Genomic DNA, 17,279 nt, shown 5'->3' on the forward strand with positions numbered 1-17,279 from the left:
TTTTTAGTATCTAAATATTTAAGCTCTGTTTGCACTTAAAATGTTTCCAAATTTTGTTGGTAATTTAAAAAAAATAAATTCCTCAGTGCTGAATAATTTTAAAAAGCAAAAATAAAATTATTTTGATTCAATAATTATTTATTCTGATAATTAATCTTAACAATTGATTAAAATCACTCACGTTTCCATTCAAAACGCCTGCCAAAAACAAATTCATGTCAAAAAAAATCGTACAGCTATACCGAAAATATTGAAAACAAAAACCCCGATTTTTTAATCATCCATAAAAATTTTAGCAAATGATCACTTAAATAATAAATTAAACTTCAAAAAAGTTTTTCTAAGCTCTAAAACTCGAAATTTCTTCCCACTTCAAAAGGGACAAACTCCGCCAAAGTCCAGCAGTGAATTCTCTGAACAAGAATTTCCCCCGCCTTTGACGATATCCGCGTGACTAGTTCGAAGTTATCGTTATTAGCCCCGTCCTGCTAGCAAAACAAATAAGCGTCTCTCCAATTAGCAGATTGAAAATTCTTGTGAGGCTTTAGTGAGTGAATGGAGCCCGAATATTAAAGACTCGGAAACGACGGGGTGCCAGCTGATCCGTCGGGAGAACGTACACGGGCAGCATAATAGATATTAGCATGATCGGATAGCGATGACGGTTTATGAGCTGCTCACGGGCTGTGAATCGTGAACGACGCCGTTTATCAACCATCGGAAGAGACATTAGCGCAAATCTCCAGCCCGGCACCGGAGCCAATACCAACCACGAGCCTTATAAACTTGGGGACCAGCAACAGTCCCATCTCCACCAGCTTTATTACGGAGATTGAGAGGCCGCTGACTGAAGGAGGCGTAAAATTATCCCGCGATTAATAATCCCTGCGTTACACGCGTGATCGGGCTTTTATCCGCTTCGGGAGGATGCTTCCTGGTGATCGGCATGCACACGCTTCTCTTCTCTTCTCTTCTCTTCGGAGAGGAAGCACGTGCCGGATTATTCGCCGACGTGTATCACTTTATTCACCTCGCTCGTCCCATTCATTCATCCCATCGTTCAGTTTGGATCATTTTTCCTCGTACTTACTCTTGTCTGATTAATAAACTCATCGATGAAGATTATATTGGACATTTTGGTTCTTTCTCTTTCTTTGTACTGATAGAAGAATTTAGTAACTGTTAATAGATTAATTCTTTTGGAAATAATTTATTCATTCATTAAATGTCAATAAATATTTCTTATATATTTAACGCATATATTTTTTAAACAAAAGTACATTCATTAACAATTAATTAATTGTCCTTAATAAATTATTCGTTAACTATAAAAAAATAGTTTTGAATGTTAATAAATAAATTTACTGAATAAATATTTATTAACAGTTAAAAAATATGTATTAATTGTTAACAAGTATTAATTAATCGTTAGTAAACTTTTTTTTTTTAGTAAAAATTTACGTTAAAATATAAAGATCATTCATGAAAAATAATGACAGCCTTTTAGAATAAAAATACACTGAAACAAAAACGTTGACTTAATTTAGGAGAAAAAATCTAGAATAAAGTCAAATTTACTTCAATAAAGAAAAATTTCTTAGTTCAAAAATTTTTCTCTTAAATCAATTTAATTTATTTTTCTTTCAATGTATAAAGAACTAATAATTTTCACAGTATAAAAAATTTTGCAATATTAAAACCAATGTTTTATTATGAATATTATTTTTGATGTTTTTTTATTCGAAAATAATTAATGATTCTGATTTAATAGAATTTTTATTGAAGTTGTAAAATTATAAAAAATGTCAAAGTAAAATTTTTATGCTCATTTTTTATTCAACTCTTTAAACTAATACTTATTAACAGTTAATAAATATTAATTAACTACTTAACGTATATTTAGTAATTGTTTATAAATTACACGTAAGAAATTATTTAATAACGATCAATAAATATTTATTAAATTGTTAAATGTTAAAAAATCAACTCTCAACAGTTAAAAATGCTTATAAAATATTAACAAATCCTTCTATCAATGTATTGGACTAAAAAGTTATAAGAATATTTGATGAAGAAGCTATTGGAGACCCGCCGAGGAATTTTAAATGAGAAGACTTATTGTCCTCCGTGAGATGCATGACTTGTTGAATGATATGTGCCAAGAATAAAGGCGAAAGAGAAAAGGCTGTTTGATTTCCATAATGCAATGCAGACGCGGTGATCCGGGAGCAATATAAGCCGGAAGACGGTAATATCAAGAAGTATGTGGATGTTGATGTGTGAGACAGAATTTCTTCTTATTTTTTTTCTTGTTCGTCTTCGTCTATAGTGGGGATCTTTTGGCCCCGGGACTCGCCGATATTGCTTGTTTTATTGGTGCGTGACACCCATTTGTGACTCGGGTTCGTAGAGACATTTTCATGATTTTCTCATGCACGTAAGGCTTTATGTAGAGCTTCTTTGTTAAGATTTTAATAATCCTAGCGATATCAATGATGATATTATTTATTAATATGACTCTTAGATGGGATATTAAGTTAAAGATTCTAAGTTTACTGCTCGAGTAAGAGAATCTCATATTGATATGATAAAAATAAAATAACTAGTTGATTTAGGGAAAAATTTTCTTTTGAAAATTTTACTATTGCTTTTCGACATTCAGTTTGAAGAAATTTAAGAAAATTCAGAAAATTAAATGGAAAAAAAATTTTAAACCTTCACCAACATTTTTATATTTTTGAAAAAAATAATCTTTACAATTTTTTTCTCACTCTGACATCAATTTAAAATATGTTACTAATTTGTTTTAAAAATATCGATAATTCTTAGATTTATTTTGTTTTTTACGATAAAAAAAAATTAATTAAATTTAATAGAAAAATTGTTTAATTAAGAAAATCATTTTGAATCTAGTAGAAAAATTCTTGGGTCAAGTAAAATTTAATTTAATTTTGAAAAAATCAATTAAAAAAACTTAAATTGAGAAAAATTTCACAGTTCAATTTTTTTCTGCTGAAAAAATTTTTCAAAATAATGTTTTTGGTTCTTGATTTATTCTTTTGAATTTATTTAATTTTTTTTTCAGTGCATGTGATAGAAAATCTTCAAGAAAATTAAAAAAAATTCAGCAATTCTTACTTAACTCGAAAAACCTAAACTAAATTACAATTCTTAAAGATCGAGCCTGAAAAAATGCTCACCAAAAATAATATCTCGATCGAATGTATCAGACACGCAATCAAAAATGAATCACCGGGCAGGTCAAACTCCGCCTCCAAAAGTCCGACGACAAAGCCACCGCATCAAGAACAGCTTCCCGACTGTCGTTGATGTGTGCTAATAGTCTCACGATTCCTACCCACAACTTGTCTTGTCCTCATCGGTGTATTCTCCTCGAGCCGTGAGAGCACACACCACACACCACACACCAAACTATAACATACACCGAGGGTGACGCTATACCAGACACTGAAAGGCCAACAATGATATAATAGAAAAGCTCCTTCATCTACTAATTCTCCTTCTCAAGACTAAATTCTTACATTATGCTTCTCGTTTAAATAATTTATAGCCTACTTCCGTCTGTCATTGAGACCGTGCCAATTTTGGACGCTGACGAAGATTATTAATGTTGATACTGTACCGAGACAGTCTCGAAACAATCATATCGCGTTATTGATCCCAAAAAGGCATATAGAAAAATTTTTTTCTTCCAATCACCCTTCAAATTTTAGGAATGTCATTATTTACTAAAAACTTAAAAACTTGAGAAATCAAATTTTTTTAACTTATGCTCTTTTAGCTTTAAGAAAAAAAAATTCTCAAAGACAAAAGGGCATACACAAAAAAAATAATTTTAATTTTATTTTTAAACTTTCTGCTTTTAAAATTAATCTATGTGTACTAGGGTGGCGCAAAAAGCGACTATTTTTTTTTTTTAGTCTCGAGTGAAAAATGTTAGTTTTGATGTTTTAAGAGCTCTCTCCAGAGGACAGCTTAAAAAATTTTTAAGATGTCGCTCCAAATTTTAAATTTCAAAAATCGTCAAAAATCGAATTTTTTTTTTTTTAATTTTTTTTCTCGTTACGGGATAATTTTATAGACTAAAAAAAAACAAGTTTCTGAAAATTTCAGTTCAAAATTTGAATTTTGAAAAGTCGCTCATAATTTTTTTCAATTTATTAGTGCATTAGTTTAGATTTTTTCGAGCGACCTTTTACTATTCAAATTAAAGTTCCATGCATTTTTTTTTTTTATTTAGTACAATAATCGATAAAAATACATCACGAGATGAACTAAAAATCAAGCACAACATAGAAAATATAATTTTTTTTTAATTTAATAATTTTATTTAATCAACTGCCAGGCGTGGGTTCGAATCCCAAGCTGGTCTTAGAAACCAGCTTGGTTGAAATTTGACCTTGCCGCGTAGGTTAAGATTTTTTCAAACCAAAAAGACCCCAACGTACCACTCCCAACACTTAAAGTCGGCGATATGACTAATTAAAGAAAAAAAAAAAAAATTATGAGCGACCTTTCAAAATTTAAATTTTGAACTGAAACTTTCAGAAACTTATTTTTTTTTAGTCTATAAAATTATACCGTAACGAGAAAAAAAATTAAAAAAAAAAAAAAATTCGATTTTTGACGATTTTTGAAATTTTAAAAAATTTGGAGTGACCTCTTAAAAATTTTTTTTTAAGCTGTCCTTTGGTGAGGGCTCTTAAAACATCAAATACTAACATTTTTTCACTCGAGACTCAAAAAATAAAAATAGTCGGTTTTTTTGCGCCACCCTAATGTGTACTTTTTGCTATAAAAATTTAAAATTAGAGAATAAAATTTGATTTATTACAAATTAAACTAGTCAGTAATTTTTCAAATTTTTCTATTCTTCAAACAGAAAGTCAAAAAATATAAATACAATTTCTTTACAGACGCTTTTTTGGATTTAAAAATATTTTTTTCATTTTTGACAAAGATTTATATATTACACATATTTTCAAATTGATTAAAAAAAAAAAAAAAATTTAGTTACACCATAAAATAAAATCCCTAGATCTGGATCTAGTAAAGTCTTCTTTTGCCGAAACCTTGGCCAATAGAACGCTAATCCGAGTGATCTTGGATGAGATTACTGTTTATGATTCCGCCAGCGTGTAAAAAACTACGAATAAAGTCCATTGAGCTCGTCACCGCTCCAAAAACTACATGTAGGACACACACTACAACGGAATAGGTCTTCCAGAGGAAAAATAGACTTATTTATACTAATACTTGTATGTATTATTATTATTGTTATTAGTGTGTGGTCAATGGATGGAGAAAAGCTTGCGTTTATTTTCCTCTCAGCTATTTTTGACGTAATCTTTTTGGCTTGATCCTAAGAAGGCAGTTATTATACTAGCGCAAGCTATAAAAATAGGAATAACTCTCTGAGCAAGTCAACGAACGGAGATGAGATAAATTTATTGTATGTTTTAGTATTAGTATAATATAAGTATCAGTATAGTATTAGTATAATTAGTATAATATCACAATCGGAGATGATTAAACAGTAAAAATAATCATGTAGTTGTTGTAGAGTTTTTTAAAATTAACTCGATAGAAATTAATACTACTTAGGTTATTAAATCAACAATCTTTATTAAAGTATCTACCAATCCTCTAATTTAATTTTAAATTCTTTATATTAATAACAGCTGTGAAATTTTATTTTTGAAAATATTTATAAACATCATCAATATTACAAACGTTTTTATCTAATATTAATATTGTTCATGAGAACTAACTCATTAAATTTAAAATTTACAATTGTCATTTTACTATAAAATTTATAATCTCCAAAAAGATATTTATAATACGAATAATTGAGAGATGGTAACAGTTACCATCACAAACTATAATAGTTATTATCATCTAAGCTAAAAAAATTACATATAAAAAATCATTATCCTCGATAACAACCGTTACCATCCTCAATAATAACTACTACAATTAAAATTAAAAATACTAAGATACTTTATAATGTAAACTTCTATAAAATAATTATTAACTCTAATTACAAAATTATAAAACTAATTATTACAACATTGGAAAATTTTGATACTATCTTAGATGATTAACACTAAAAATTTTGTGTAGTAGATCATATAATTGAATTCTCTCTGTGCAGCGAATTTCTCTACAGGTATAATTCATTTAAAATATAAAAATCACAGTTTCAATACCAATTTTAGATTCACTTGATTCAATAATAATAATTCGACCGGATATTTCTAATGAAACCGATATTTTTCTCTGTAATACTTTTTCCCTGGCTGGAGAGGTCCTAGCGCTGGCAGGGAAGAATTTAGTGCGGGATATGCGGGATATTATACATATACATTACATAGCCGGTGGACAATATCGGGCAGTAATAAATTCGCAATTTCCTTATTACGGGTAATGCTCCGGTCTAGAGGCGGGTGCCGTCCATTTCCATTCCCGAGATCCAGTATCTCAATGGGACTATGGACTTTGGACACAGATATAGATCTAGAAGCGGTCAGAAGTAACATGTGAAGGAGAGTGTGCGGTGGATGCAGCCCCAGAATCTGGATCTGGATCTGGGCGTGCGGAGCTCGCATAAATATCCTCGGTTCCGGTGATCCCGTGACTTCCGGTCAGCCGCAATGACTTACGCTGTCCGGGCTTGCACCCTCGCTTGCTACATAAGAGACCCGCGGGAGCAAGGGAGATAGACCGAGGGCTTTTCTGGGAAAAAGAGGAGATGTATGAAGGTCTACAGTAGTAATAGTAATAGTAATAGTAATAATAATAGCAATAGTAATAGAACTCGGTCCGGGTCGACGCCGAGAGGGCGACGCTCGCTCTGGAATTTGTCCCGGGTTCCGACCACCGCTGATAAATTTACTGGGACTTTCCATCGCTTCCGACTCTTCTCGCGAATCGGCCGATTGCCAACCTTTTTTGTTCTCACAAATATTCTGTTTATTTTAGTTTTTTTTTTTTTTTTTTTTTTTTTTTTTTTCATAGAATGTTGGGTTCAAAAACTATCGGTTCAAAATTTAGATTTATTTGCCAGTTATAAAAAGTTCTTTGAAAATAATTGAGACGCATAAAATATAAATATTTTTGTAAGAGTTTAAAATTGCAGTTTTGGTCATAAAAATATATGATTAATTTTCTTTCGAATAATTAATCATGAACACTTTTTCTGATACGGCCATATATAGCTATATTAGAAAATTTGATATGATAGCAATTTGTCTAACTCCTTATTTTTTAGAGGGTGATTTTTTAACTTTTTGATGTAGTAATAATTCAATTATAAATTATTTGAATGATTCAAACCTAAATATTATATCTCTATTAAATAATAATGATATTAAATGCTTTTTTAAAGTGATAATAAATTTTGAACTAAATGTTTATTTCGTATTAATAGAAGATTCTCTAAAATGGAGTTAGATAATTTGCTAATTAGAACGTCGATATATGACTTGCCTTTATGGAAAAAATTTATAAGAAAAATATATTTTAAGTAACTAACTTTTGGCCGATTTTTATGTATATTTTGTAGATTATAAATGTATTTAAAAAATTTTAAATCACTAAAAACTATAATAATTTTTTCACTTTCTTCAGAGCTTACACAGAAAAAAAAAATGTTCTTGAATCAAGTATATAATTTTGAAGAACTTAATCTTCTTGATTTGAATAGAAAATTTTACTAGATTTAAGAATTTTTCGTCTTGATTCAAGACAATTACCCCCTTCAAAATTATTTTCTTGGTTCAAGAATTTTTCTCTCGAATCAAGTTAATTTTTTTTTCAGTGTATATGTTATTAGTTTTTGTTTTAATTAACTACTCGATCAATTTTTTTCCAATAAAATCTGATAATTAATGTACAAAAATTTATTTTTCATTTTCTTGTAGAGCATGATATAAAAATTGACCATATCAAGCGACATTACAAAATTTTTTCAACTACTTTTGAATGTTCAAAAGTCAGAATTAAACCTTTATTTCTACATTTTTACTTTAAAAAAAAAAAAAAAAAAAAAACTAGTAAATCTCTTCAAAAAATATTTACCCGAAAAACTCAGTCCGTTTTTTACTTGCAAGTACGCGCTCTTGTAACAACCCTTATAAAGCTCAAGTAGTTTGAACACATGTGACTGTTTCACCAGCCATTGAAACCAGCAATCATAATTATCTCAAAATACTCAAGATCCATCCATCCATCTGCCGATCCGCCCAGATCAATAATATTTATCGCTGCCAAAAAATCAAACTCTGTTGACTCACGTGCTGGGCTGGTTTAATTTTTAATTCTTATTGGCAATGCTGGATTATAAAACTAAACATGTAACATAATGGGTGATGAACCGGCAAGCGGAGCACGTACGAAATATGTAATGTATAATGTATAATATATAATATATAAGCAGTACACACGCAACAAACGTTTACCATCGCTAATCAACCCGACATAATGTTTCGGTGCAATGGAAGCAAATAGCCCCGAGGCATCCATACTACACTATACTAAACACAGTTTCGCATTTGTGTTCATGTGTGCCTAATATGCAGCTTCTGTACACGTATATGTATTCATTGTCATATATATGTTGTATGTGCTGTACATATATGCATACACATTGTCAAATACCGTTTGGCAAGCATATTCGATAGTCGTGAGCTCACTGAGGGTCATGATTACATCCCTGTACACACACACATGCAGAATGCAGAACGTAGGAGTGTATGCAGGAGCTAAATCGAGCCGTCTCAGCTCAAAAACTCTCGGTCCATTTAAAATAGTTTGTGTTTCACGCTGGAAGTTGAAGCCAGTAAATTAGTTGAAACAACAGCCCGAGGCTCAACAATGTTTTGCCGAAACGCGTGTTCGTGAATTCAATGGCAATAGCACTCCCGTTTGTTTCGACCCCGAGGAGATTAGATTTCAAGTTTATGTATTACATCCAGAAGCGTGAACGAAACTTCGTTCTAAATAAAATTCTAGTTTTCATTTCAAATTCTATTGACGGTCAAAATCGAGTAATATAACTTTGGTATAGTTTAATTGGCGTAAAAGGCGTAAAATAAGCGTTTATAAATAAATAAATAAATAAATAATTGGCGTAAAAGGCGATCGCAGAAAAAAAAAACTAAATAGTAAAATTTTAATATTTTTCATCAGATTATAAACTCAAACATTTGAATAATCTCATCAGTTTAATTTTTTTTATATTCACACTATTTATAAATAAACTAGCTATTACTCGCCACTCCGCTGGGTGTTTTATAGAATTACATTTTTAGATCTAGACGAAATTTAATTAGAGTATTGTTTTGACTTGCACAGACTCCCAATTCTATCGAATTGGCATGCACCTTTTATCCATGTAATTATTCTAGCTAATATTCATTGTAACTTTCAATGTGCAATCATTATAACATTTCCATGTCTTTCTTACAGAAATGAATAATACTTGATATGAAGAAAAAAATTTTTAATGAGCATTGAAAGTTTCAGTTAAAGAAATTGCAGGTCTCATAAGTGAAGAAATCTGCCTAGTCTATAAACATAACCAATAGAATTAAAAAATGTATTTTAAACCAATGACAATGGAATAGAATAAATTTAGTTACAATAAAAATTAATTATTTCTAAGTCAAAAAAATATAGGCTCCGGATAAGTAATAACCAACATATCATTTACTAAAACCTTCTCCGAAACACGCTGCATCTTATGGTATAAGTATCATTTCGATCGGTTCAGTAGTTTTCGCTGTATAACCGGACAAAAAAACCGGCTATCCATTTATTAGTATAGATGAATAAAAATTTTCTTCAGAAACTACAAAAATTGTTTCTCCAAAATTATAATATTTAAAAATTCGATAACTTTTTTTTTCCAAGAGCTTATAAAATAAAATGAACATTAATTATTTTCCCAAGTTTTAAGTAGAAAATTCTCATTAAAACTACCTATCCTCCTATAGTAAAATTGAGATGAAATGTATGTGGCATCAATTTATTCGTGATGTGATTAGTCGAATATATCATAAGCATGAAAATATAAGTAAAGTCTATATTCAGGCGCGCAAATTAAATTCTAGTATATATTTAAATAACAGCAACAAAAAAAAATTTCTTCCAAACAAATGACCAAAATTCTAAACAAACATGTCCATCAACAACAACCAAATTCTTGTGTCATCAAAGATAATTTTTCAAAATTATAAATGATGAAAATGAAAACTATTTTAAACTGCCGGGTATCACGGGCTGAGTTTACAAATTCGTCCCATTATATCGTAATAAATTTCCGTGATGATTAGACACCTCGCTGACGCGACTAGCACCGACACTAAAAGCTAAAATGCACCGTAACAGATAAAGCGTCGGCACTTAAATACCTATAGCGGGCACATTAGATTCATCTGTAGCTTTCAGCTTCATTCTTTGCCCGCTTTTAATCTTTTTTCCCTACATTACATCCAGAAATATGATGTAGCCACAGCAGATCTCTCTCTTTAAGTAAAGAGAAGAATAAAGAAATTCCTATCCTCCTTTCTTTCTCTTCCTCTCTCTCTGTAGAAGTAACTTACAAGAGAGACAAGACGGGTCTAGATGAACCAAGCACGAGACTCTCCAGCACCTCGACTCGAGTTATTGATGATGTGCGCGAGAGACTGGGAAAGGATGATGATCTACTCTGTATCACAGCTCTGCTTTCTTCACACCATCCATCAACCGAGCTGAGGATTTCGTGTCTTTTCTTCTTTTTGTGCTACTCACAATCATCCAGCACACATTCGTACGTTGATATCGAAGCAAGACACATCAATGACCAACACACGGACTTTTGAAGAGTATCACTTTCGGTGACTCAGTTGTGTGAAAAGCGCACTAAGGTACAGAAAGTACTTTGTTACACTAGTTATTTTGACGCGGTGATATCATCCAGAGTAATGGACAGACAAAAGGGGAAAGTGCATTTTAACTCTTTTTAAAGTTCTCAACCTTAATCCGCTGAGGTCACGTGCATGCATTTTTTAAGTTTTGAATTTTTAGCAAGTGTGAAATGAAAGACACTTCGCTGATGATTGATTGCATTTTAATTTAATTGAATATTTGAAGTTTTTTCGGTAATTAAATTGACTATTTTGATGATGTATTTTTAGATGTTATTAAATACTTAGACTTTAATCTTTTTTTTTACGAAGATTGTAGTCCATGTCTGACCAGGCTTTTCGATAATTTCTATTTTTATTCCGAAGATCGGTGATTTCATTAATTGAAGAGTTCAGTAAATTCAAAGCCAACTTTCCCGATCCAAATTGACGGTAGACTAAATTTACCAATTAGTATAAGAATTACTCAGTGGGTCTTAATAGGTAACCGAATGATAGTTACGGACAGTGTCTCGGATAGCTTAAGGGTAGAGCAATTGGCGCGACACCAAAAGATCCACACGGAGAAAAATTAATTATACTACCTACTATACAAAAATAGTAACTCCTACTATCTAAAATGGTGATAAAATAAATTAGTAACAAAATAATAGGTGGTATCATTGACAATTGTAATAGTTACTATTAATAATGGTAACGATTACTATTGAAAATAATAATTGTAATTATTATAAATTATAACTGATACAATCAAAGATGGTAACTGTAACCATCTCAGATTCTAAAAATTCTGAAAGAAAAAATAATATAAATTTATTTAATTAAATCCTTTATTTACATCCATATTTTAGCTAATGTACATTTTTTTTATTTGAAATATTAAAATATTTTAAGTTCCCTTCAAAATTTTTTTTTGAAATTTTAATTTGAATTTTATGGAAAATTTTGATTTTTTTGGAAATTTCAAATTCTTTTTGAAAAATTTGGCGTTGAAACTTGTTTTAGACAAGTAAAAATTTATAAATATAATTTCAATCCGAATTTAATCCCGATTTTTTGTGCACTACACTGCACTACAGCTGCTTTTAGTTTACTCAGAAATGCAACTACGGTAATGCAAATTCTTAATTTTTTAAATATTTTTTACTAGCTTAAATAGTAGTTATTATTATTACTGATGGTAACTGCAACCATCAGGTTATATTAGGAATTACGATTTTGATAATAGTAGTAACTAATTAAAATAATAACAGTTATTATTACTGATTACCATCATAATAGTAGTAGTTACCATCAGGATGGTAAATACTACAATTCAGATGGTTTATTTAACTATTTAAATAATATTTACTACTATCGAATTCAGTTAATAAATTTTAACATAACTAGATAATAAACTCTACTATAAAATTTTCTCCGTGCAGGTTCGATTCCTGGTCTGAGCATTTCCGAGTTATTATTTTTTCGGTGGCCGAAAAAAGTCTCACTGAGTAAAGAGTATAACATATTTGCTTAATCTTAATTAAAATAAAGATTTTTAATTGTTAGATATATTCACCCAAGGATGGTATGAGTGCTCATACCGACAATAATGTGGTGAAAATAAATAATAAGTAAAAATTAAAATTTAAAGAAAATTTAAAATTTAGTCTACCGTCAATTTGGATCGGGAAAGTTGGCTTTGAATTTACTGAACTCTTCAATTATTATTATTATTAATTTAGTCATTCAAAACTTAAAAATTCATTTTCAATTAAATTTTAATTTTAACAAAATCAAATATTGAAAGTTTGAAGTGTAATAGGGTAATAAGTATATGGGTAATTTTAATTTAGCAATGGGTAATTTTACATCGCGTGGAACCCTCTTTTCAAGATTAAATAAAAATTATTGTTTCTAAGGCTAGAGTTCCGAGAGTAGAGATTTTCGTTCAGAAATTTCTTCCTCTGAGGATCTTTTTTCTGATTTTTAATATTACCTATAGTTATTGAGTTATTTACTAAATACTGAGATTTTTTATTTTGTTAATAATAAATTGGAATTTCTATCAGAAAAATAAAAAAATAACAACATTATTTTCAACATTATAACAACATTATTTATCTTTAATGTCAAATTTAGATATGAATTGAAAATAAATTGTTTATGCCTGGAGAGAAAATACAGGCTAACAATATTATGAAAAATTAGAGAAAAAAAATTGTTGTATTAGACTGGATAGCCAATAATCTGAAAATTTCAATGACTTACCTCAGAAAATATCAATAAAGTATTAAAACCAGTCTTTAGAAAAATAAATATTACAAAATTATTTTTAAAATTTAATTCCGCGTCAAAAATGAGTAATTGTTCATATTTTTATCACAATTTCTAAAATTTTTCGCAGCAAATTTATACAAGATTCTTACAAAAATTTCCGTTGGTATATAACATAGTAATGGTTACCATTTTAATAGAATCCAATAGAACCCCAATTTATTAAACAAATAAAGAGCAAAAAACTAGATCATTAGTCCACAGCAATCCCTCAAGATCAAAACTTTCCCAAAGCCAAAGTTTCCATTGCTAAAAATAAATAATTGCAGCGAATGTTGATGGTAATCGCGTGAAAGTCGAAATAACTTGGTCCTTTGAAAGTCAACCGAGGAGAAACGGTATAACTTGTTGCTTGGGGGTAAGCCGCAATAGCTCGGTTAAAATATCGGGAATTTAAGCAGAACCTCCTCTCTCGGTCATCCGCAAATTTACATATCCACTCTTACTTTTCCACTTTTCCTCCCCCTCCTCCTCTTCCTTCACTCTTGCTTTCATCACTCGCCTAATCCATTAAAATAAATAACCCGAAAGCCCCCAATCCTCCTTTTTATTTTCATTTCCATTTCAGCTTAAAAGTTTTCTAAAAGAGATTGGCAATCGTGCGAGTTAATTTCCCCTCACTTTCCTCCACATTACTCAAGCTTGTTGAGCGGTCTGGGGAACCCTCACACACTTAAATATTTACACATTCACATATGTGCAATTTGATCTGCATCCATATTCTTTTAGCAGTTTTCTTCTTCATCCTTCTCCTCCTCTCTGTTAAAAATCCAATCTCCGATTTCAAAGCTCAGCTTATTTGTTTATTATTACCCCACATTGTGGAAGCGCGTCAACTCGATTTATTGTTTCGCACCCATTAGTATTACCATTCATCATAATTTTTTCATACAATATCTTGCTTGTCAATGATCTACTACGCCCTCGCTTTAAAAAAAAAAAGAAAAAAATTCCGAGTCTTCCGTGTGAATATTCATTTATTCTTTGCCTGCTTCATATATATGCTCTGAAGCTCTGAGATTCGCGAATTTCTCCAGAGACTTTGAAAGCTCTCGCACAGGAAATAAAAAGTCTTAATTTTTTCAGGCTGAGTAATTAAAGCGCTTGTATGGGATAAATAATAATAATTATTCATTATCATTTCCTTGGAGAAAAAAGAAGCTATTCACACAACAAACAAGATGACATATCATATCATAACAGTTGATCAATACATAGACAAATGGATGGATGGATGGATGACAAACTCGAATTCGCATTGGGAGTCACACTAATAAAAATTGTGATGCTAACAGCTCGTTACATTCTTTCTTCCTTCATTTACTTATTATTCGAACAAAAAATGTTCTGTTCGGTTTTCATACTTCACTCGGGAGGATTCTCTCATTTAGTTGCTAAACTAATTGAGGTAAGTCGCTGGGGAATTTACTATAAAAAATTAAAAAAAATGAATGAATATAGATTTTCGTGAAAAAATTTTCTGACATGGCCTGATAGGTACATACAGAATTTTTAGACATAATCATATAAGTTCTGATATGGAAATTAGACATATTAGAACATAAATGACCATATCCGGCTTGATATATCTTAATATGGCCTAATATGTGCATATGTAATTTTTTTAATAGGGCTAGAATTAGGTGACACGGCGGGAAAATATTATATTTTGGCGGGAAAATTTTATCGAAGAGATTTTGTCATGGAACCCTAGAATTAGTCTTATATAAAAATTGGCCATATATGGATATATCATACTTGATACATCTTAATATGGACTGATATATCCTATGACCATGTATGGCCTGATATATTCATAAATCATTTTTATTTGACTGTATATGATCTAATATGTCTTGATCTAAATTATTATCATTTCAAGTCATATCATATATGTTTATATAATATATGTGGCCTGATATGAAAGAGTCTCATAGTTCAATGTTGACAAGATTTGAGTCATTTAAAAATGTATATAATAATTGCAATAACAATAGAGTAAAATGTAATATGATTGTTTTCTAATTTTTAAGTGAAAAAATAATTGGGAAAAAAATTAATATCAATATTAAGAGCTCGGATTAAGTTAAAATTTATATTTTTAAATGTACTTTCGACTTTTAAACATCATTGGAAAGAAAAAAAAATTTCTTATTGTTTGAGTCACCCTTTAAAATACTCATAAAATATATGTGGCCAAATAAGGATAAATCATACCTGATACGGCCATGTATACGCATATCAGGCCAGATATAAAAGTATCAGAAATTTTGATATTGTTGATAAGGCCATAAGCTTTATATGAGCATATGAGTCCATCAAAAAATTTTTCACAGGTTGCTTTTTGTGAGTTGATCAATTGGATTTATTTACCGGTTCAATTCGAAAAATATAGCTTTATACTAGCTGGGAAATTTTTTTTGGATGTTGATACTTATGTTTATATTTATATGTGTGTGAATGGAATTCCGATGGATGATTTTCTCACAAGTCTCCGGGGGTCACAGAGCACGTAAGGCAGATTCTACCTGGCGAGTGCAGGGTCCTCGAGTCGCGCTCTAGTTGCCGGAATATAAAGGTTCCCACGATCCGCCATTTTACCCAGCAGAACAGTACAGTAAGGGACGCACGGTAGTGTAAGGTGCAAACCGGCGAGTGCGAGTTCTGTGAGTACCAACCAGCTCGGAGTATTCCACACTATCGTAATCTATAATCTTTGATCTTTAGAAGTAAATTTTTGAGCTAGGAGATTTTTAATGCTAATATTTTTGTTTATTTAAACAAATTAAACTGGTAATTTACAATTAAGTATTTAAAATCAATTCAATTGAATTAAGTAAAAATTACTTAGATCAATTCGATAAATTCTTTATCCAAATATTTTTTTTTCTTAAAGTGATTTTTAAATTTTCCTCTATCAAAAACGAGTTCCAAGAAATTCTTCAATAAAACAAATTATTTTTTGAATCAACAATTTTTCTCATCGATCTAATTTTTTTCAATGTACAAAAATATCTTTTAAAAAAATCAATTTTGTAAATTAATTCGCAAAATTCGACCAGCTAAAAAAATTACTCAATTCTTTTCCTTCCAACCTGAAATTAAAAAAAAAGACAAAATTCCTCGAAAAACGCACAGTAGCACCCAAACAAGTCCCATATAAAAAACATCTCCATCACCCAGCAATCAGACACCAAATCTCAAAACTTCCTCAGCACCCTCTTTTCTCACCCCCGCCTCCTTATCCCGCTACTTCCTCTCGTAAATCCCTTCAGGACCCACCAGATCCAAGATTCAAGATCTAAGATCTAATATCTGGACCATAGTTCCCAAAGATGACCAAAAGATAACAGCTTCTTTGTCCAGGCTTTGAATGCATTCTCCCCTACCACGCTTATTGTGTCGAACTGTAATAGGATTCAGCGTACCTGAGCTTCGCTGGGCAGAAAGAAGACCAACTAGTCTCACGGCACTGTATCGCAGAATATTCAACTTCAACATTGAGTTCGGTAATTCTGGTGCTAATTGGCACGAACTTGCTCGGCAAGTTAACAGCTCATCACCGGCAAATCTGCAGCTCATACTGTCAGTCACCATCTCTGTTTGTGCTGCTTCAGTTTCGGAGAATAATACTCGAGCTTTTACGGAGGATACTGTAGTTAGTTGGTTTGGAGATTGTCGAGCATGTCCTTGTCCCTGGACCGTGGCCTCTCATCTCATCCGTGCCTCTGGTGGCTCACAAGTTTGGCTATATTATATTAGTCCTGAGTTGGTCGATACGCGAACCAGAGAACGTTGAGTGGTGGATGGAGAAGAGGATGTAGAAGAGGACGGAGCGTTTGATGGAGAGTGAGAAATTCACTGGTGGCAAGATCCCTCCTGAGGAACCCCACTAGCAACCGACAATGGCCTCCAGTAGTTCTCATTTGATTAATATCCACCTACAATGAGCGGCCACCAGTGATTCTCAGTTGATTAACGAGGCGAGTGTCCGAGTTACCTCATGGATTACGCCGAAATATAAATATTAAC

General features: G+C 31.1%; 1 protein-coding gene across 8 annotated transcripts in view; it reads right to left on the reverse strand.

The window, feature by feature from the left end:
* The window catches only part of LOC123260774 (transcription factor Sox-2-like), a 375,090-nt gene that overhangs the window by 226,752 nt on the left and 131,059 nt on the right, over positions 1-17,279 (reverse strand). The window contains exon 1 of one of the 8 annotated variants that reach the window (XR_006508518.1): positions 3,201-3,312. The exons of the other annotated variants lie outside the window; for them this stretch is intronic. The gene's annotated coding sequence lies outside the window, so the exon portion shown is untranslated. Of the gene's footprint in view, positions 1-3,200; positions 3,313-17,279 lie in introns of those variants that run through there. 8 annotated transcript variants of the gene reach the window in all.

This window comes from Cotesia glomerata, linkage group LG3, assembly GCF_020080835.1.
Source record: "Cotesia glomerata isolate CgM1 linkage group LG3, MPM_Cglom_v2.3, whole genome shotgun sequence".
Lineage (NCBI taxonomy): Eukaryota > Metazoa > Arthropoda > Insecta > Hymenoptera > Braconidae > Cotesia > Cotesia glomerata.